This window comes from Rhinatrema bivittatum, chromosome 1 (assembly GCF_901001135.1).
Source record: "Rhinatrema bivittatum chromosome 1, aRhiBiv1.1, whole genome shotgun sequence".
NCBI classification, from domain to species: Eukaryota; Metazoa; Chordata; class Amphibia; order Gymnophiona; family Rhinatrematidae; genus Rhinatrema; species Rhinatrema bivittatum.
The window spans coordinates 373,546,958-373,571,560 of record NC_042615.1 but is presented as its reverse complement, the minus strand read 5'-3'; positions in this window follow the sequence as shown (position 1 = coordinate 373,571,560).

Here is a 24,603-nt window from a genome sequence, read left to right as displayed (position 1 = left end):
CTGGGAGTTCCTCAGGGCTCCTCTCTTTCCCCCACGCTCTTCAATATTTACCTCTTACCCCTATGTCAACTATTAACCAATCTGAACCTCAAATACTTTCTATACGCAGATGACGTCCAGATTGTCATCCCTATCAAAGAATCCCTTATTAAAACTATTAAAATCTGGGAAAATTGCCTTCAAAATATTGACAACCTCCTCTCCAGTCTAAATGTAATCTTAAATTCTGCAAAAACTGAACTCATCATAATTTCCCCCGAAAACAGTTACCTCACCGCAAATCCTCCATCCGGCTTTCAAACATCACATGTAAGAGACCTAGGAGCCATCATTGATAATCGGCTAAATCTTAAATCTTTTATTAATCAAACCACTAAAGACTGCTTTCATAAACTGCACGTCTTAAAAAGAATTAAACCACTTTTCCATTTCCACGACTACAGAACAGTTCTGCAATCAATAATCTTCTCTAAGTTAGATTATTGTAATTCCATTCTATTAGGTCTCCCATCTTCTCATACTAAACCTCTCCAGATGGTTCAGAACACGGCGGCCAGAATTTTGACAAACACAAGAAGAAGAGAACACATATCTCCGATTCTCAAAGACCTACATTGGCTGCCAGTGCACTATAGAATCTTATACAAGTCCATCACCATCATCTACAAAGCATTCCATCAACTCTCTCCGCTTAACCTCCAAATACCGTTTAAAAAACATACCTCTACCAGACCTATCAGAGAGTCATACAGAGATTCACTACAGGTTCCACCTGCCAAAACCTTTCACCATACAACGCTCAGAGACAGGGCTTTCTCTGCAGCAGGACCTACCTTGTGGAACTCCATCCCACCAGAACTGAGACAGGAACCCTGCCTTCCTACATTCAGAAAAAGACTCAAAACCTGGTTATTTATGAAAGCCTTTCCAGACACAAATTGAACTTTCTCTCAACCAAATCAACTAAGACCTCCCCTCAGGGTAAACATAAACTCTAACAAATCCATAATGTTATTTCTCATTAAATGAGCAGGTTTTTTATGTTGCTTTTATTATATACGGTATATTATATACGGTATATTATATATACGGTATGTTATATATTATATATTATATTATATTATATTATATAAATTTATTATATACGGTATATTACCTTGTTACTCTTTTTATCACATTGTTAATTTTCTATCGCTTTCCTTACTTTCCAAGTTACTTTATGTCCCTGTTTAATTGTAACTGCTATTTCTTCTTATATCACATGTTAATGTTCTAAGTTTTTCTCCTCTTGTCACACCCTGTTAATTGTAAACCAACATGATGCGACTCCCATCGCGAATGCCGGTATATAAAAAATTAAAATAAATAAATAAATAAATAATATAACTTATTAAACCCACATTCACACCTCATACATTCCATACATTCATAAAAGCACGATACATGTACATATGCATTCATATGAGAATATACATCATTTATAACATGAAAAATGACCTGTTGACAAGCATTAGAATATTCCAACGAGGCTGCTCGTTTCGCCTGCACAAACAGGCTTCTTCAGGGAAACTTCAAAAATTATATCACAGGGTTAATTTGTGGTAATATTTACACATCAATTTTCATCCTGTAATTCAATGATGAATATTCCTTCTGTTGATCGTATATCGTAACTTGTTGTCGTATCTTCTCAAAAAAGTATCATGTGACTCTCCATACCATGCATATGGTCCCCACACTGCCTCTAACTAGAAAACATTAAATCAACATCATCACTATTTTTAATATCAATGATTTTAATAACCCACCAACTATTCAAATTAAATAGTGCCCAGATATAATCTTACCCGCATTCGTGAACCTCTATTTTCATATTGTACCTTTACTGAAACTCCCGCTTCAGGCCTGCCACACGCAAACTTATTATTGACTCGATATCTGTAATATATCACGGCGCCTGGCTTCAAGGCAATGTTCCAAATATATTTAAAAACCTCCTCATCTCGAGCATGCGATGGACCTTAAATTCCTTCAATATATATAGCATATACATACACAATTTGTCATATGACCATCATATACCTGCATATATACCTGCACCCATTTCTCCACAGCATACCCGACACTTGCCGGTTTACAAGCCTTTAAATTGCGCTTTACCTCTGAATCAATCACCGCTCAATAATCGGGAAATGGTCTCCAGCATGCCGGTAATATTTTCAAAAAGATGTTATCACAGCCCCGCCGAGAATACTACTACTACTACCGTCCTTCCCCGTAGCACAGCTACCTAACCGCAAAAAATGCCAACTTTTAAAATACCCCCATCCTATCACATGGCACCTTGTTTCAGCGTGCCTCTAGCGTACCTGACGTTCCTATTACGTACATTTACTTCTCAATCCACATGCATCTGTCATCTGACTAAGCTAAGTATACTAACCCCGTACCTCAAGATGTATTACCTTGATGCCATAACGTTTTAATATCTCACATGTATAAATATCATACCCTTTATAACACCTAATATTAACCTGCAATATGTCTCAAGATTGCTTATTATGTACCATAAAACGCTTCCCATTCAATCATCTCGTTCAACCCCCATGGGTGAATGGTATCCCACTGATATATAAATGTTTGTTCAATTTTCCTGAGAACATTGGTAACATCTCCCTGTTGTCGTACATGACATTGTTGAATTACAAAGAATCTTATATGCTCCACATTATGATTTGCTTCTCCCCAATGAGACACTAATGGGGCCCCAATCTTATTGGTCCTCAGTCTACTCTTATGTTCCACAATGCGCTGTCTTATGCTTCTTGTTGTAAACCCTATATAAACAAGTTCACACGGGCAGATGATGGCATAAATAACCATTTTAGACTCACAAGTAAAATGTCCTTTAATAATAAACTCGTTCTTCCAATGTGGAATTCAAAGAATTTAAGGTTCATTGCATGCTCGAGATGAGGAGGCTTTTAAATATATTTGGAACATTGCCTTGAAGCCAGGCGCCGTGATATATTACAGATATTGAGTCAATAATAAGTTTGCGTGTGACAGGCCTGAAGCGGGAGTTTCAGTGAAGGTACAATATGAAAATAGAGGTTCACAAATGCGGGTAAGAATATATCTGGGCACTATTTAATTTGAATAGTTGGTGGGTTATTAAAATCATTGATATTAAAAATAGTGATGATGTTGATTTAATGTTTTCTAGTTAGAGGCAGTGTGGGGACCATATGCATAGTATGGAGAGTCACATGATACTTTTTTGAGAAGATACGACAACAAGTTACAATATACGATCAACAGAAGGAATATTCATCATTGAATTACAGGATGAAAATTGATGTGTAAATATTACCACAAATTAACCCTGTGATATAATTTTTGAAGTTTCCCTGAAGAAGCCTGTTTGTGCAGGCGAAACGAGCAGCCTCGTTGGAATATTCTAATGCTTGTCAACAGGTCATTTTTCATGTTATAAATGATGTATATTCTCATATGAATGCGCCAAATTTAAAGAGCCGGCTCGACTTCTGCCGCCCTCTTTGCGACGGACTGCAACAGCGATCACAGGTCCCCGGAGCAGATAGGCGCTGGGAGAGAGGCCCGCGCAGCCGGCGCTTGAGCCCATCGGGGTAAGGCCTTAAATCTCGCCCTACCTCCGTGGGCCCCTGCTCCGGCCACGGGGAAACGTACCACCTACCTCCTCCTCCGGATTCTTCTTAGGGTCGCAGCGATCCGGCTGCCTCGCCGCTCTCCGCCCACCGCCGCAGGAAGCCACAAGAAGGGCCCTCCCGCACGAAAGACGGACCGACGCCGCCCCAGTCGCGCTGGTGACCTCAGCACCACGCGACCGCGCCAAATTTAAAGAGCCGGCTCGACTTCTGCCGCCCTCTTTGCGACGGACTGCAACAGCGATCACAGGTCCCCGGAGCAGATAGGCGCTGGGAGAGAGGCCCGCGCAGCCGGCGCTTGAGCCCATCGGGGTAAGGCCTTAAATCTCGCCCTACCTCCGTGGGCCCCTGCACCGGCCACGGGGAAGCGTACCACCTACCTCCTCCTCCGGATTCTTCTTAGGGTCGCAGCGATCCGGCTGCCTCGCCGCTCTCCGCCCACCGCCGCAGGAAGACACAAGAAGGGCCCTCCCGCATGAAAGACGGACCGACGCCGCCCCAGTCGCGCTGGTGACCTCAGCACCACGCGACCGCGCCAAATTTAAAGAGCCGGCTCGACTTCTGCCGCCCTCTTTGCAACGGTTCTTCCTCAACCAATCCCGGAGAAGCACACGAGATTTAATCCCGGACATCCGAGGCGCCACGCGCCGAGCGTCGCGCCACGAAGGAGCGCGACAAAGGGGCCCGCCCCTTTGTGCGCCCCTTCCTGCAGCCCCTGAGAGCCCCGGAATCCTCGTCCACTAACTGGAAGACGGCTGAACACCTGCTAAAATCCACCAAGATTTCCAAGTGTATCAGAACCAGGTCCGTCTACACATTCAAGGTCAGCCATCTAACGCTCAAACGCTCTCCCTCTCAAACAACAATTCAGGACGACATATACAAAGGCAAACAGCTGTACCGGTGAAACACACTGACAACTCTGCAGGACTCCAGCAGCCTCTCAACAACGCTAAACAAAGACAATCAAACTTCACAAACGACTACACACGCCAACAACCACCCAGGAACCCAGCACTCACCCAGCATCCACGCCAGGACTCCAGCATCCACCACCAGGACTCCAGCATCCACCCAGCAGCCACTCCAGGACTCCAGCATCCACTCAACAACGCCACTCCACTCAACAACTCCACTCAAACAAACACAGCATCCTCTATAACAACACCCACAATTAAAATGGACCTAGCCTCTAAAATGCATCCAACATTTGCAATCCCAATCACACCTCACTATTTCTCACAGAAAAGAAATCCAACCAGACAAGCAAACCTTCGCAACCTTAAAACACTCACACCAATCCTAATAGCTCCGATAACCCAACTACTAGGCCTCTCCCTATTCACCCTATCGCTATTCAATGCGCAATCTATAACCAAAAAATCACTAATCCTCAACGACTACCTCACTGACGATAAACCAGATATTTGCGCAATAACTGAAACATGGTTGAAACCCTCAGATACTGCAATATTAAACCAACTACCGACGCTAACCTACGACATCTTCTCCCTGCCTAGACTGAAAAAGAGGGGAGGAGGAATCCTACTTGCAACTAAAAAAGACCTCAAATTCTCACAACATCCGATCCACTCCGATACCAAACTTGAAATTGGATTCTTCACATCACACCAACTTCAAATACTTCTCATCTATGCCCCCCCAGGACTCTTAGAAGCCGACGTCTCACCCATCATCGAAATAACCACAACCTTCCTAAACCTGGACGCCCCAGCAATAATACTAGGAGATTTCAATCTCCACATGGATAACCCAGCTCTCTCAACTAGCTGCCAAACTCTCCTTCTAGCATTCTCAGCGATGGGCTTTACCCAAATAGTCAATAACCCGACACATAAAGCAGGACATATGTTGGACCTGATCTTTATCAACAAAGGCATAAAATCGTCCTCCCCACCAAAAAATACGAAGATACCCTGGTCGGATCACTCCCTGATTTCTACCTCATTCGCATTGGAAAAATCTACTGCTCCTCATCCACCTACTCCCTCCTTTAATTACAGGAACCTTGTCACCCCGACGACCTCACCAATCAGCTGACCAAACACCTTCCCGCTATTGTTCTCACCGATCCCAATACGGCCTTACGATCATGGAACTCCATCACAGAATCCATAGCCAATAAGCTCTGCCCTCTAACAACAAAAAAATCCCACCCAGACGCCTCCAAAAAACAACCATGGTTCACCGACGATCTTAGAAGGCTAAAACAAAAATTAAGACAAATGGAATCCAACTGGCGGAAAAGTCCTACTGCTAGCACACTCTCAGCCTACAAACGCTCGCTACAACAATACAAGGCCAGCACCTCCAAATCAAAAAGAGACTTTTTTGCCTCCAAAATCCACAACTTAGTCTTTGATGCGAAAGCTCTATTCTCCTATGTTTCCTCCCTAACCCAAGTACCCTCACCAGAATGCCCTAGTAACCAAGCTCAAGCTAAAGCAGATGAACTCGCCATCTTCTTTCAAAACAAAATCACAAATCTTCTTACTCAACTTCCCTCCAATATCATCCCTCTAACTCCAGCCCTAATGCCTCACATCAAAAACATTCATCTTGAAATGTTTGAATCCACTTCGTCTTCCGAAATCCAAACCATCCTTAAAAGAATGAAACCATCTTCGCACCCAGCGGACCATATTCCCTCAAAACTTCTCCTCTCAATACCAGACACCATATCCAAAACATTAGCAGACATCATCAACTGCTCGCTATCCCAAGGTTCCTTCCCAGAAGACCTCAAACAAGCCTCACTCAAACCTCTTTTAAAAAAACCCAACCTGGACCTAAAAGACCCCAACAACTACCGTCCAATAGCTAATCTCCCTATCATAGCTAAGATTATGGAAAGGCTTGTGAACGCCCAACTATCGGACTTCATCGAAGACAACAAAATTCTATCCGCCTCACAGCATGGATTCCGCAAAAATAGGGGCACAGAATCCCTACTTACCTCCCTAACAGACCTACTCATCTTAGGCACAGACAAAGGTCAATCGTTTCTATTGATCCTTTTGGACCTCTCAACAGCTTTCGATACCGTAAATCACGCTATCCTCATCAAACTGCTAGCTGCGATAGGAATCTCTGGTTTAGCACTCTCCTGGTTCAAATCGTTCCTAACCAACAGAGGCTACAAGGTAAAAATCCAGAATAAAGAATCATCACGCCACGACTCGACCATCGGAGTCCCACAAGGTTCCTCTTTATCCCCTACACTCTTTAATATTTACCTCCTACCACTATGTCAACTCCTCATCAACCTCAAGTTAATACACTTTCTCTATGCAGATGACATCCAGATCCTGATCCCCATCAAAGAATCATACTCAAAAACCCTTGAATACTGGGAATCCTGTCACCTAGAAATCAAAAACCTCCTCAACAGCCTCAATCTGGTACTAAACTCCGCCAAAAGTGAAGTATTACTCATAACTCCTGATAACAATCTCACAACCTCTCTGCCAAACAACCTACAAACCACTCATGTAAGAGATCTAGGTGTGCTAATCGACAATAAACTAAACTTCAAAGCCCACATCAATAAAACCACCAAAGACTGTTTCTATAAACTGCAAGTTTTAAAAAGGATAAGACCACTCTTCCATGCCAAAGACTTCAGAACCATCCTCCAAGCCCTCATTTTCTCAAAATTGGACTACTGCTGCTCCACTTTACTTGGCCTCCCCTCCTCATACACAAAACCGCTCCAAATGGTCCAAAACGCAGCAGCCCGTCTACTGACAAACACTAAGAAAAGAGACCATATCTCCCCAGTGCTACAAGACCTCCACTGGTTACCAATTCATTTCAGAGTCATTTATAAATCCATCACCTTGATATACAAAATCATTCACAAACATACCACAATCGATCTACAAATTCCTCCCCGCTTTCACAAATCCACAAGACCGACCAGGGAAGCCTACAGAGGATGCCTCATTGTTCCACCCACGAAAACCACTAATCACAGCATCTTAAGAGACTGAGCCCTTTCCACCGCAGGCCCACAGTTATGGAACTCCATCCCTCCAGAACTCAGAAATGAACCATGTCTCCTAACCTTTAGGAAAAGACTCAAGACATGGCTTTTCAGGCAAGCCTTCTCGAACTCTACCTAATATGCACCATAAACAAACTCTCTACTCAGAGACTGTACATATGAGACACCATATTTATATTGAACTTTTGTATATAATTATTCTCCTCTATCTCTTTCTATTTCTTACATTCCCAGTTCATTAGCCCTTGTTAATTGTAACTGCTTCTCTTCATCACGTTATTTATGTTTTTTGGTTGTATTATCCGCACCCCTGTTTTCTGTAAACCGACATGATGTGAACGAGTTCATGAATGCCGGTATAAAAAAACCTTAAATAAATAAATAAATAAATGTACATGTATCGTGCTTTTATGAATGTATGGAATGTATGAGGTGTGAATGTGGGTTTAATAAGTTATATTATAGATTTTAGAACTTTGTATATGCATATAGGGGCGGATTTTAAGAGCCCTGCTCGCGTAAATCCGGGCGGATTTACGCGAGCAGGGCCCTGCGCGCCGGTGCGCCTATTTTACATAGGCCTACCAGCGCGTGCAGAGCCCCGGGACTCGCGTAAGTCCTGGGGTTTTCCGAGGGGGGCGTGGTGGTGGCGTGTCGGGGGCGGGCCCGATCCACGCGGCGTTTTCGGGGCGGGATGTAGCGTTTCGGGGGCGGGCCCGGGGGCATGGTTACGGCTCGGGGCGGTCCGGGGGCGTGGCCGCGCCCTCCGGACCTACCCCCAGGTTGCATCCCGGCGCGCGGGGATTTACTTCTCCCTCCGGGAGGCGTAAATCCCCTGACAAAGGTAAGGGGGGGGGGGTTAGACAGGGCCGGGGGGGGGGGTTTAGGGAGGGGAAGGTGAGGGGAGGGCAAAAGAAAGTTCCCTCCGAGGCCGCTCCGATTTCGGAGCGGCCTCGGAGGGAACGGAGGTAGGCTGCACGGCTCGGCGCGCACCGGCTATACAGAATCGGTAGCCTTGCGCGTGCCGATCCAGGATTTTAGCGGATACGCGCGGCTACGCGCATATCTACTAAAATCCAGCGTACTTTTGTTTGCGCCTGATGCGCCAACAAAAGTACGCCAAATCGCGCTTTTTGAAAATCTACCCCATAGTGTCCTCTATATGCCTGAATTATAGATATTGACAATGTTTGTATACATAGTATTATAAATAAAAATTTTGGGCATTTGATTTTGCCTTGTTTCCTCTGGTATAATATTATTGTCTCTAAGATAGACAGAGGTATTGCACTTATGTAATGTGCCAGAATAAAAAGGGTCATAATGGTTCTCTTTCACCAAGAAATATAGTAACTGATTATTTATTTTATCTATAAAGGGCAAGTTTGCTACAGATCTATGGTTGTAATAAGTGACAGGGTCTAACCCTGATTTTTTCAATAGTAGTCTCACGTCCCCATATTTCAAATTTGCAGGGAACTGTCCCTGTTCAAATGTGTTATATAGTAATTTGCTTACAGACTTGCTCAGGTGTTTTATAGCAACATTTACTAAAGTAGTGTGGCAAGGATCATGGCTTGTAGAGCTTTTCACAGAACCCATAATTTGCACCATTTCTTCTTGACTGAGCTAGTAAAATTCTACCCATTTTTCAATACTTTAAGTGGAGGATAAAGAATTTACAGTTGGAGGCAATGTTTTGTTTTTTTTTTGTTATGCTGAATGAGCTATCTAATCTTAACAATATCTCTTCAGGGATAGCTTTTCAATTAGGCAAATGAGGCAGTCACCTAGGGTGCCAAAATTTGTGAGGGCTGGCAGGTGCCATCTACCCTCTTTTAAGGTGTAGTACCAAAAGAGAGAAAGGAATGGTTGCTGGGTAGATGTAGAGGGTAGAGACAGGAAGGAAGGTGGATGAATGGAGGAGTTATGGTAAAAGGGTACTAGTCAGGTGATGGTAAGCTAAAGAGTGAGTGTGAGAGAGAGATAATAGACTCTGGGAGATAGGGGTGGAAAAAGTATGCTGGACATTGCAAAAAGGGGGCAAAGAGATTGGGCTGAAACTTGTATGCTGAGCAGGGAGTGGATGGGAGAAAGGAGTATGCTAGGGAAGAGAGGGAGAGTTGCTGGATGTAGGTAAAGAAAAGGGATACTGGGCACTATGGAGAGAGCTGCAAGACTTGGCAAAGTGTGAATGGAGAGTGAGAGGTTGATGCTGAGCAGGTCAAGAAAGGGAGTTGCCAGAGCTGTTGGCAATAGGTAGGTGTGTAAGTGGGAGGCTGAAAGATTGAAGAGTCACTTGTCCTTGTATTGGCCCAACCACTTACCTGATTAATGTAATCTTTTCTGAGAAAAAAGTGCATATTCTTCACAGCACTCAACTGAGGGGACTACAGTATATCCTTTAGGTTTGTTATTTAGGAGGGCTATAGACTTGCTTAGTGGTTAATTAATCAAAATAGAATAATATATCCTCCTACAAGCCTTCAATACATTTTTGTAACTTAAAGCTTGCTGTCTCGAGATTTTTCTAGTGGTCTCACTAGGAGCCTTCCTCCAAGCCCTTTCAAATCTCCTAGTTATTCTTTTCTCTAAGCTCTATCATGTACCCATAGGGAGTTTTTCATAACTGGACAATGACAAACTTTTATTGGTACTTTTGCTTCAACCGATTTACACAATTCTTGATTTCATAGGGAGACCACTTCACTAACTGGTTTGATGACCATAAGTGCTTCTAAACTTTCTAAATTGCTCAGGAAATTTACTGGATTTAGCAATTTGTACAATTGGAATTGTCTGATCTCTGAATGGGGATTCCAAGCCTGAAGCGACCAAAATGATAAGGGGAATGGAACAGCTCCCCTATGCGGAAAAACTAAAGAGGTTAGGACTTTTCAGCTTGGAGAAGAGATGGCTGGGGGGGGGGGGGGGGTGATAGAGGTGTTTAAAATCATGAGCGGTCTAGAACGGGTAGATGTGAATCGGTTATTTACTCTTTCGGATAATAGAAAGACTAGGGGGCACACATGAAGTTAGCATGTGGCACATTTAAAACTAATCAGAGAAAGTTCTTTTTCACTCAACGCACAATTAAACTCTGGAATTTGTTGCCAGAGGATGTGGTTAGTGCAGTTAGTATGGCTGTGTTTAAAAAAGGATTGGATAAGTTCTTGGAGGAGAAGTCCATTACCTGCTATTAATTAAGTTGACTTGGATAATAACCACTGCTATTACTAGCAACAGTAACATGGAATAGACTTAGTTTTTGGGTACTTGCCAGGTTCTTATGGCCTGGATTGGCCACTTTTGGAAACAGGATGCTTGGCTTGATGGACCCTTGGTCTGACCCAGTATGGCATGTTCTTAGTGTAGTCTAAATCTTATTAAACAATAGTCTATCCGAGCAACATGAGAAATTGTCAGGCAAATATTTTTACTACTTGCCTTCATTTCCAGTGACATTATGCCGTGAACATGCTCAGCGTGGTTCCTTCATTCCATTCCAGGTGTTAATGATATCATGAAAACAACTGTGCGCATCCAAAAAGTTATAATAATGGTCATGCATTTACTTTTCACTTCATAGCCTTAAAATTTATGTAAATGGTGTTTGTGATTTTCACAAGCTACATGGGGCCTTAAAGTCGCAATTCTTTTTTAACATTATAAGATTTTTATTCACCAAAGGGCTGAATGTTATTTTAATGATAATGGGTGCAATAATCAGTCTCTGCCAGTTGCTGCAAACCCTGCAGGTAATCTTAATTTACAAAGTTTGCAGCAGCACAGAAAACAAACCTGTGCTGGTAGTTTTGCTTTAATCATTGCCTAAAGCAAAAATTACCTACAGAGATTTGTGCTTCCTTTCTCTGTGGGTATTTTATTCATTGGAGAACACACATGTCGTATTGAATAATCAAAGCTACATGTGTCAATTCAGTCTCCACCCTTTCTCTGCCTGCGTTGATGAACTTTTACTCGTGGTCAGGCTGGACAATATTTAAGGACCCGGTTTCTTCAGGGGAAATTATTTGACTATTGCTGTCTCCCCTTTTTAAGTCTTGAATTTGGGTGATTCAAACCCAAATTGTTTTGCTCAATAGGGATATCTCACAGCAGACAGTCATACAGGCGTAGCTGCTTTCAGGAGACTGCTCTGTTTTTTTTCTTTTTTTTTTTTTTTTTTGGGGGGGGGGGTGTGCGGAGGTCATTCTTTAGTGAGGACGGGTAGCCAAATCATCCTCAAATCCATCAAGAAGAGTTATATGAATGTAAAACACTTTGTTAACATGAAAAAAGAATACCATTCAAACTTTGATAACTATTACAGAAAAACAGAATCATTGAATAAATAAACAGCTGTTTGACATTTAAGCACCCAAAAATGCAGCGTAAAAAGTGTATTTTTTAATATTTCCCTTTAGTGTTATGATTATTCTATGGCTTAATTCTTACCTGCAGATAAATCATTCAATGGTGTACTGTAGCACATGTTCCAGTTTTGAAAAAATGTATTCAACTGCAACAAAAATACTTTATTAGATGAATCAATACTGACAGAATAAAAAAAGACAGAAAAAGGAAAGAGTTAAATTTGTTTTTGTATTTTATTTGATGAATGTTGTGGAGAGAATAGTTGGCCATTTGTTCTATATCTCAATTATAGCTTTTTATATTCTCATTTCATGGAACAGTTGCTTTAGCATGAAACCAATTAGCAGTTTGAATACTCCAAATATAATCAATATTTTGTAGATTTGCTTCAACTTGCACTTATAACAGGATATTCTAGGAACATAGAAACATGATGGCAGAAAATGACCATATTGGCCCATCCAGTCTGCCCATCCATCCAGTTAATTTAGCATTATAATTCTTCACACTTCCTTAGATATCCCCTGTATTTATCCCATGCTTTCTTGAATTAATGTACTGTTTTTGTCTCCATCACTTCTAATGGGAGGCTGTTCTATACATCCACCACCCACTCTTTAAAGAAATATTTCCTAAGATTACACTCGAGTTTACTCCCTTTCAACCCCATCTCATGATCCCTCGTTATAGATCCTTTATATTGAAAAAGGCTCACCTCCTGTGCATGGAAACCTTTAAAATATTTGAATGTCTCTATCATATCTCCTAGGGATGTGCAGAGGGACGTCATACGTTGCATTCGGTATTCATATTCGTCGGGGGGCAGATACATTGCATTCGGCAAGGGGGGCCCCCAATACATTCATAAGTTAATTCTTATTCGTTTCCCGGCTATAATTGAATTAACTACAACCCCCCACCCTCCTGACCCCCCCCCCGACTTACCTAAACTCCCTGGTGGTCCAGCGGGGGTCCGGGAGTGACCTCCTGCACTCGGGCTGTTGGCTGCCAGTATTCAAAATGGCGCTGATAGCCTTTGTCCTCACTATGTCACAGGGGCTACTGGTGCCATTGGTCAACCCCTGTCACATGGTAGGAGCACAAGATGGCGCCTAGTAACAACCCCTCCCCTCCACTACCGTTTGTCACCTCCCACTCAACCAGTTTCCAACCCAGTCAGTCACTCTAGGATCAATACCAAGGGCGCACAATTTATTTATGTCTTCTATGTGGAACCGTGTCAAAGGCCTTGCTGAAATCCAAGTACACTACATATACAGCCGGATTTTAAAAGGCCTGCACATGTAAATCCCGTGCCTTGTGCACGCTGAGCAAATTTTCAAAGTGGCCCAGCCACACGCATAAACCCCGGTAAGCGCACAAGTGCCAGGCCTCGTCATAGGGGTGGGCTGGGGGAGAGGTCAGGGCAGGATAGCGGCCATTAGCTGCTGTTCCGGGGACGCGGGCACTGGCAGCCGGCCACCACACGTACATTGCTTCTGTTCCTGAGGAGCAGCAAGTCATGAAATAAAATAATTCAGGGCAGGTAGGTAAGCTTTAGAGGGAGGAGAAGGGAAGGGGAAGGAAGGTTAGGCAAGTGGTTAGGAAAGTTTCCTCCCAGTCCACTCCTTAATTGGAGCAGACTGAAAGGGAAGGGAACTGGGGAAGGCCCAAATGTGTCACCGTGCAGAGTTTGCATAAATTCACCCCCCTTTGCATGCGCCACCTGCACATATACGTGCTGATTATAAAATCCAGTGTGCATGTGCATGCAGCCATCAGATTTTATAACATGTGTGCGCTGGCGCATGTTATAAAATCAGCGCACATGCTATAATATCTCCCCCTTAGATCTCTCTGGTCACCCAATCAAAGAAACTGCTCAGCTTCATCTGACAAGATTTACCTCTGGTAACCATGCTGTCTCAGATCTTGCAGTCCATTGGATTCCAAACATTGCATTATCCTCTGTTTTAACAGTGATTTTATTATTTGCTCACCACAGAGGTCAGACTAATTGGCCTGTAGTTCTCAGCCTCCTCCTTAGTTCTACTTTTATGAATAGGAACCACGTCCACCCTCTTCCAGTCCTCTAGAACTACTCCAAACTCTGATATGCAGCAAAGTACTCAACTTAAGTTATTCGGATAACCCTAGTAATAAGAGAAGTTTGAGTCACACTAGGGTATTTCTTTAAAAAACAAAGTTGAGTGGCTCCTATGTAATTCAACTAAGCTACATGCAAATAAAGGTGGTCAAGTTATAGATGATACCTTTGTATTGGATTGACTTAATGCATTTAGACTAGCGTTTTAGTTCTAATCCCTTCATCAGGTCAATACAAAAGGTTTTTAGCAAGATGATGTATGAATATACAAATAAATTGTAGACAAGATTATATAATCAGTTATTGTTTTCAAAGCTGTAAAGATTTATAAAGTAAAAGGATAGAGAGAGGTGACGTCCCTAGGTATCCTTCCAATCATTATGGGGCCATTTAGCATGCACAAACATATTTATCTACAGGAAAGATTTTCGTGCGTGATCTAAAGCATAGTCAAAAGACATTAGAGACAATGTATAAAAGTTAATACATTTAAACAAGAATGTTACATACAAATTATCCTAAATGTGTTGGCCCATGGAAAATATTGTATTATCTATAAAGGTATAACTTTTCCACTTATTATTAAATATATTTTGTTAAGGCATAATGGGGTAGATTTTCAAAGGGGTACGCGCGTACCCCCCGAAAACCTACCCCAAACCCCCCCTGCACGCGCCGAGCCTATTTTGCATAGGCTCGGCAGCGCGCACAAGCCCCGGGACGCGCATAAGTCCCAGGGCTTGCATGGAGGGGCATGTCGGGGGCGTGTTGCAAGTGACGCGGCGTTCCGGGGGCGGGCCGCGAGTGACGTGGTGATTCGGGGGTGGGCCCGGGGGCGTGGCGCCGGACCGGGGGCATGGTTGAGGCCTCCAGACCAGCCCCCGGGTCGGGTGATGGTGCGCCAGCAACCTGCTGGCGTGCGCAGATTTATGCCTGTTTTCCGCAGGCGTAAATCTGCCCTCTGAGGCCGCTCCAATTTCGAAGCGGCCTCAGAGGGCCTCGGAGGGAACAGGCAGCGCGCGCTGGGCTCGGCGCGCGCAGATTGCACAAATGTGCACCCCCTTGCACGCGCCGACCCCAGATTTTATAAGATACATGTGGCTACACGCGGCTACGCGCGTATCTTATAAAATCCAGCGTACTTTTGTTTGCGCCTGGTGCGCGAACAAAAGTACGCGCTCGCGCAAAATTATAAAATCTACCCCAGCATGTATTTGTTAAGGACTTGGATCAAATGGTAACTTTCTATTATGTACACTATTGAAAGGACTCTACTGCCAGCAGACATTGTGACTGACAGATGAAGATCATACACAAGAAATGACATTAAAAAAGTTTAACCACAGGCCGCAGAGTTATAATATTTATTCCAATGATGCTCCTTGTGACCTTGGGCAAGTCAATTCCCCTTCCATTGTCTCAGATGCAAGCTTAGGAGATCAGGTTTCAAAATATTGCAGGGGGTACTCCTGGGAAAACATTGTGGAGATTTCTCCAAAATATTTTTCTCATGGAAAACATCATATGGGAAAAAGCTGAAAACCTCATACTGGACTGTCTTCTAAAAGCGGGAGCGGAGGCGTGGAGGAGCACATGACGCCGGCGTCACGCCGACGTCACGCCGACGTCACGTGCTCCTCCGCGCCTCCGCTCCGGGACCCCCGCTGGACCCAACCGGAACTTTTGGCCAGCTTGGGGGGGTCAGGAGGCCCCCCCAAGCTGGCCAAAAGTTCCGGTTGGGTCCAGCGGGGGTCCCAGAGTGACCTCCTGCCATATGACCTACCTGTCACGTGGTAGAAGCACAAGATGGCACCGTGACCATGTGACAGGGGCTGACCAATGGCATGGGCAGCCCTGTGACACAGGCTATCGGCGCCGTGAGGAAATCACAAAGGAATGCAGGGATGGCTTCCTGACTCCCCGCTGGACCACCAGGGAATTTTGGTAAGTCTTGGGGGGGTCAGGAGGGTGGGGGGTTTAAGTGTTTATTTAGATTCAACATAGCTATGTTGAATAAGTTGGAAGTCGCGATACGTTGCGCATCAAACCTTTTTTTTTCTCTTTTAAAAATATAAGTTGTGTTTTACATATGCGTTCAAAACGAATGCACACCCCTAGTTCATATTATGGGAAATAAAATCACAGATTTAGAGGCAGTAATGGAAGAGGTTGACTTTGATATTGTGGTGGTCACAGAGATGTGATATAGCTGTAGCAGGCTATAATCTATTCAGGAAGGACAGAGCAGGAAGAAAGAGAAAAAAGGAGTGTTGTTAAATATAAAAAGTAATATTAAAGCATTAGAACTGCAGGGCTTATGAGATGATGAGGAGGTACTGTGGCTTACTTTGAGTCAATGGACATCCATTTTTATGAGTGTGGTATACAGACAGATAACTCAAAATATAGAAATCTACTAGTGAAAAACAAATAGCTACATACAAAGGGCTGGAGCAAGCCCACTGCTCCTCCCCGTGTGCCAGGTGCTCTGATGCCAGTGACATCATCATTATGTGTTACCTTAGTACAATGAGGGCATTATGCTCATTTTAGAATTAATTTTCATGTGCTCTTATTATTTTACTTTTCTCTGTTCATGACATAAAGTAGCATATTAAAGACAGCTATGACAGTTAATTTGCTTTTGCCACTTTGCTCAGTTTGTAAAGCCTAAAAAAATAAGAATTGCAGCTTAAGGGACAAATCAAGAGGGCCTAATAGCAAAGAAATCAAAATATCATACGTTTATAGTGATATTATGTGATATCTTTTCATTAAAGGATACAAGGAAATACTCTGAAATAACAATTCATGGATATGTTGAAATACCTCAGAATGTGGTTCTTAAAAAAACAAGTACTTCAAAAACAACATGGGTTAAATTCACCCAGCTGAAAAAAGTTGCCAAAATATTTCTTTAAAAATATTCCACTCTCTTTAAAATCATCTACTCCTTGTCAGGTGGAATATTATCTCAGACGTGCCATGTAAAACATGTTTCTGTGTGTTTTACAGCTGCCCTGCTTCAATTCCTGTGATATATAATCAGCCTCGTTGTAATGCGTATGAACATTATATTTTTCCCATATGCATCCCCCCCTGGATGATGTCTTGTCTGACTAGAATAGGAATGGAAACTTTAAGTATGTCAGAGAAGAGGGAAGGACATGAAGCCAAGAACAGACATCTACATACCAAACCAAAGTATGTCCTTTTCGATGTCATATGTACCCTTTGTGAGCATGTAAGCTCCTAGGAAAATACAGTGACAATCATTGGGCACATGCAAATTAAGAGAGAGGCTGTAAATTAAAAGACAAAACAGTTCCTTATAAATGAAAAGATGAGAAATATTAGCAAGATGATAAACAGTCATGGTGAGAATTCAGTGATTATGATGAATGGTATAATTTCAGTTAGGCATGAGTTTATGATGTTTCAGATCTACTAGGCATTAAGAAAAAAATAGATTTAAGATTACATCAAGCATAGAAAACATCCTTGCTCATTAATTATATCATTTTAAGTCATGTGCACTGTTTTTCTCTATTTACATAGTATAAAAAAAAATAACACCTTGTGTATAATATAAATGTGGACACTTCTGATAGCCTTATTTCCTTTAACACAGCGCAACCTATAGAAGCAGCAGCAGATACTCAATACCCTCCTCTATAGGAGAAGGACAAAATTTGGGGACCTATGCCAATATGAGGGTGGTGCTTCAATAGTCCAAGCAAACCCTTCCTCTCTTGACACTCCAATGCACAAGGGGTGGATTTTCAAAGGGTTACGCGTGTAACCTCGAGAATCTGTTCCTGCGCGCACCAAGCCTATTTTGCATAGGCCCGGTGACTTGCACATGTCCCGGGGCTTGAAAAAGGGGGCGTGGGCAAGGTGGGGACGGGGCTGGAGCCTCCAGGCACAGCGGCCATTTGCTGCTGTGCCCAGGATTGCGGGCAGGCCGTTGGCTCACGCGCACATCCTATGCCTGCCTGGAGGCAGGCGCAACTTCTAAGTTAAAGGTAAGGGGGGTTTAGGAAGGGCTGGGGCGGGTTAGGTAGGGGAAGGGAGGGGAAAGTGGGGGGGTGGTGGTGGAAGGAAAGTTCCTTCTGAGGCCACTCCAATTTTGGAGTGGCCTCAGAAGGAATGGAGGAAGGCTCCACTGCTCGGCGCGCGCAAGTTGCACAATTGTGTACCCCCTTGCGCGCGCCGACCCTGGATTTTATAACATGTGCGCGGCTGCAGGTGCATATTATAAAATCGGACGTAGATTTGTTCACACCGGGTTGCGCGCACAAATCTACGCCCGCGCGTAACTCTTAATATCTGGCCCAAGGTGTCTTTGTCAATTAGACATCCATATTCTAAGCACTGAAACAGCCTTGTAGTGTTCCATCCCAGCTTCCATACTAAAGAAGAGTAAGTTTTGGTTCATGATATAATCTCAAATTGCCTACAACTCTATGAGAAATAGTCTAGAACCACAGAAAATTCTAGGAAAACAGAAGAAATAGGCTGCAATCTAGGCTGCTGCTAATAGCATTGAAGTTGTACAAAAAAATGAAAATATTGTTACTCAAGATACAGATCTACCAGAGTTGGAATGCCACACCCTGAACATTTCATATCCTGAAAAGAAATACTTCTGAGAATGGTAGGGTGAAGACACTTTGAGGTCAAAAGAAGATTTATAGCTATGGTTATTCTCTGCCAATCCTTGAAGGCTGACAAACAGGAGACAAGAGATAGAGGAGATATGATACAGACTTTTAAATACCTGAAAGGTGTAAATGATGCACTTGAATCAAACCTTCCCCAATGGAAAGGAAGTTGTAGAATTAAGGGTCATGATATGAAACTCCAAGGAGTTAGAATCAGGAATAATGTGATGAAGTGTTTCTTCATGGAAAGGGTTGTGGATGAAGACAACTATGGTAGTGGAACTCACAAGCACATAGGATAAACATAGAGGACCCTTAGTAGCTAGAGGATGGAGATGAAGAAATGGAGTAACCTGTGGTAATTTTAAGTATAGTGTTTATGCATGGAGCAGTAGTTACTACCCTTAGCAGAAAGCATAGAGGTAACCTGCAAGGGGCTCTTGTTTTTATATATTGTTTTTCACTGTGTTATATATCGAAATGTATCACAAAAGAGACAATGTTCAAGCATCTGTATTTTTTTTTGTTTTTTGATCTGTTGTGCAATGACATATCAGAAACTTGTTTTCTTCAAGTACTGTTTCCTTAAAAAAGGAGTAGTAAAAACAGTTCTTAAATGGTATTATACTAATTACTGGGGGAAAAAAAACAATATTAATGATCATATTTACCTTTTTTATTTTAGGCACATACATCTGAAGCCATAGCTCTAGAGAGGCAGCATAAGTTCCCTGGCCATCACCAGTTACACCCCACAGGAGCATCACTTTTCTTTAGGGAACAATAAGATACAGTATTTAAAAGTGTTCTTGGACATCTGGGGTGGAGTCAAGATGGCAGCATGCACCTAGCACCTCCTGAGCTGCCTGCTTACCGATCTTGCTCTCTTTGTAGCATTTTGTCCTTGATAAGCCCCCAAAAAGGAAGGGTAAATTACGGGTGTTTCCCTTGGCACCCCCTCTTTCCCCAGGTCAGCATATCATCAAGGAACTCGCTGCTAGCTACTCTTAGGGGGATGCAGTTTCTGCTGATGGCGTCGGAAGAGGAACCTCCATATCATCTGGGGAAATATCTTTAAGCCCTCCTGAGTTAAAGCTACCACCGGCACATGGAACACTCAAAGGCTGTGGTAGAAGGTAGAGTCACAGAAGGGGTGGATGGAATGCTGACAACGATGGCGGGGAAAGTGAGCTGCGTTGATAACACTGCTACTGCTCATGTAGCTCTTTTTAGTGGAGGTGAGTCCACTTTGATTTCTTCTTTAAAACGAACAAACATCAATGGCTTCAGCTTTGATACCTGAGCATATTTTTTCAACATCTCTCCCCAAGCTGGCCGTGGTAACCCTAGACTCTCTGTGGGAACTGGTGGCTAAGCTGGGCCCTGCCTTTCAAGAATATTCCCTTCAGATTAAGCAGCTTTCTTCTAAAATGAACACTCTGTCCATGGAACATAACTCCAAATTGACTGATCATACTAACAGGATTCAAAATTTGGAGGACCAAGTGATATCAGCTCAAAACCTACAAGTAACATTAGTCCAGGATCGTTTTATTTTGAACAGCAAAGTTGAATTTGTGGAAAATCGTCTGAGAGGTTTGAATTTAAGGCTTCTGAACTTTCCAAGATTAGTTGGTGAACAGCCACTTAATACTCTTAGGAAATACTTGACTGAGATATCGCATATTCCTTCAGAAAACATTCCTCTACTTAATAAAGTATATTTTCTTACTTTCTCACGTATAAGAGAGAATGAGACACAACACCCTTTTGATTTGGAAAATCTAACTGAATTCCTGGAATCCTCTACTACATTGATAATTGAAAGAGCAACACTGCTAGTATCTTTTATCTGTGAACAAGATCTTGGATTGGTCATGCATAATTATTTCCAGTATATGAGGGTAAATTTCATGGGTTAGTTTGTCCAAATTTTTCTCGAGCTGGCTAAAGCCACACAAGAGAGAAGAAAAGGTTTCCTGACTTTATGCCAGGAGACACAATCTCTTGGAGCAACCTTTCAATTAAGGTATCCATGCAAATGTATAGTAAAATATAATAATGATAGCTATATATTTTTTCTTCTTGAACTTAAAACATTTCTTGATTCTCATAAAAGGTTGCTTCCATCTTCTTTCTCTAATGAGAGTCTTATAACTTACGAATTTTTAGGGTAGTGTATGCATGTTAAGGCTGCTCCTCATATTGTTTCTTATTATATGCTTCTCTTATAGATCCACCCTCATTTCAAGGATTTGTGGTCTAATTGAAAACATTTGGATTTCTTAAATATTATTCTAATGTCTTAATTTTCTGTTGTTTCTGTGCAGAGATAATATGCTTTGTAATTATGCTAAAATGTAATAAAAAAATAAAGTGTTGTTGATGATAGAGCTATTTTACTGCAATATATAACAATGTGGTTACTATCATAACACTATGGGATCAATTCATTAAAGGATACTATCAGCATTCCTGCTAAAACAGGGTACCATGTGCAATAAATGGCGAGGTTGATGTTCCAAAGCCATTTCAACGGATAATGAGTTATGCAGCTACAATTTAGCCACATAAGTTGGGGGTGTTCCAGGGTAGGCAGGAGGCTATTCGGGGAGGAGCAGAGTTAGCCACATAACTTATGCGGCTAATTCTGGTAGCACCATAGCACTGCCTTAACGTTATCTAGATGCAGTTATCCGGCTAACTTTAAGATAGCCGGGAATATTCAGTGGTGCTGCCATGCCACAGAATATCCCTGTTAAGTTGGCCAGATAGCTATATCTGGCTAACGTAACCAGCCACTCTGTAGCTGAATATTGACCCCGATGTGTTATTCACTAATGCCTTAATGTGTATGCTATGGGATCTGTCAACAATTTAATGAACAGATAGTAAACTGTGACATTGTAGTGGATGCTAACCAGTAGATTATATGCAAATGAGTGCATAATGGGGACCTGCAAAAGATCACCCTATGCACTAAATCACACACTAATTAGTGATTGCATGCTGATGCCAAAAATGTGTCATTCACTCTACATAGAGGACACTGATTTCACACAATGTAAAAACTGCATGCTGACTGGAAACAGCTCGTTCGAGAAAACTGAGGCATTTTGATTGCTGCTGTAGGAATGCTGAAACAAGTAAGGGGAAGAGATGGACAGAGAGGAGCTGAAGGTGGAGACAGAAAATAAGAAGGGGAGAGAAAGGAGAGGGATGGAGAAATAGTAAAGAAGAACAAGAAAGCAGCAGTATCTTATTTTCTAGTGCAGGGCAACCTCTTGCTGGCAACAAGTCCACCTGTCTCCCTCTTAAATGCCAGACCTGACTATGCATCTTGCATTTCCCCTTTCTAAATCACTGACTGATCATTGGATATAAGGAAGGAATTAAGGGCTATACCTTGAGTGGAAGGAGAGAAGACAAGGATAGTACTTGGTTTGGAAAATGGAGGCAATGGATAGGGATGTGTTGAAAGGACGGATTTGTCCGATTCGGTATTCATATTTGTCGGGGACCAAATACGTTGCATTCGTTCAATGGCGGCCCTGATCCATTGATACGTTTCATTTGTTTTCCGATTCCCATTAAATTCAATGGGGGAAGTATTTGCAGCTTATTTTTGGCTGCAGAATTGGGGTTTTCTTATCAATTTTGATGAAACTTCTGGAGAGCTATCATCAGAACAAGAATAGAGTTCCAAGGTACTTAGACTGTGGCAAAGTGGCACCAAAGTGGCATGAATAGCCTAATGTACTGTAAAGGGGCAAAGGGGTACCAGGAGTGGCAAGAGTGCTTTAACAGAGGTGCAAAGCAGCAGCGAGAGTGTAAAAAACACACCACTGCTTCAAAAGAGAGCACCGATAACAGTTGCATGAACCCTCGAAAGCAGCACGACAGGCAAAGTGGCAAGACAAGTGGCATCAACATCCTACAGCACAATGAAGGGGGAACATAGCAAGCAGAAAGACTAGCACCAACACAATGAGGAACCATGATAGTGGCAAGAACACCACAAGGAGTTGAGTGAGTCATCTGGTGTATGGCAGCAAGGCAGAGTGGCAGAGCTTAGATACAGGCTGGCTACACCCGGGGAGAGTTCCCTTTCCTTTGTGCAGGAAAGGGCTCCCTAGAATGGGTTTGCCCCTAGAGTGGGGTGTTTCCATTGACGTCTAGTGAGCTCTCGCTGATCTTTTAAAATCTGGTGGAGTTAGCAGATATACAAACGAGAATTTTCAAGGCTGAGGCAGAGGAGGTTTCCATGTAAACAGCGGTTCAACATGGGTCAGAGGGTAGATACAGGCTGGCTACACCCGGGGAGAGTTCCCTTTCCTTTGAGCCAGGAAGGGCTCCCCGGAATGGGTTGGCCCCTAGAGTGGAGCACAAGCCTTCAAAGCATGGCGATGTGGAGCAGGGTGCCATGTGAATAGCGGTTCAACATGGGTCAACAGGTGCTAAGAGATAGGCTGGCAGTGGCTACACCAGGGAGAGTTCCCTTTTCTTTGAGCAGGAAAGGGCTTCCTTGGAATGGGTTGGCCCCTAGAGTGGAGCACGAGCATTCAAGGTGTGGCGACATGGAGCATGGTTTCACTGTGAGCATGGGCTCACTGTGTTTGCCTTGGAGCTCTTTTCTCGTTCTGAACATGAGTCAACAGGTACTAAGAGATAGGCTGCTACTCCCAGGGACAGTTCCCTTTCCTTTGAGCAGGAAAGGGCTCCCTGGAATGGGTTGGCCCCTAGAGTGTATAATGGTACAAATTGTTAGGATTTAAGCATTTGAAAACAGATCATGACTTCATGAGCAAGGTGGAGGAAGTTCTCTTCTCTGCCATGAAACTAAAGAAAATTGTTTGTTTTATTTAAGGATCCATGCTGTGAAGGATTAGTAGTTTGAATTGCCAGAGACTGAGATTTCCCTTTGCAACGAGGGTTCAGCCGTTAGGACCAAAAGAAGTGCTGACGTCATCTCCCAACCAAATCTACAATATCAACCTATGTTGACTTTGTACCCTACAGTGCCTGTGTAAACTATGGGAACACAGAGGATGAACTAGAGTGCCACTACCACAAGTTTTCGATAGTACTAGATGAAACATTAATGTTGACACCTAGGAAAGATATAGGGAACATTTCCCATATTATGAAGGTCATGAAAACTATTGGAGATATGAAATATGCAAGCTTCAAACATCTTAAGTCAGCTTTTTATGTTCATACATTCCAAATGTGGACGGCAGCCCTAATGTTTGAGGGCAAGCCCTCGCAGGGACATAAGGCCTGGACGGAAAGGCACAGCATTCAAGGACAGAGGTCAAACCCTTGTAGGGACATAAGGACTAGATGGACAGGCAAAGCATTCGAGGACAGAGGTCAAGCCTATGAAGGGACATAAGGCCTGGACAGACAGGCACAGCATTCAAGGACAGAGGTCAAGTCCACATAGGGACATAAGGCCTGGACAAACAGGCACAGCATTCGAGGACAGAGGTCAAACACTCTTAGGGACATAAGGTCTAGACGAACAGGCACAGCATTCGAGGACAGAGGTCAAACCCTTGTAGGGACATAAGGCCTGGATGGACAGGCACAGCATTCGAGGACAGAGGTCAAACCCTTGTAGAGACATAAGGCCTGGATGGACAGGCACAGCATTCGAGGACAGAGGTCAAACCCTTATAGAGACATAAGGCCTGGACAGACAGGTACAGTATTAGAGGATTTCCTTTGTGCAGGTAT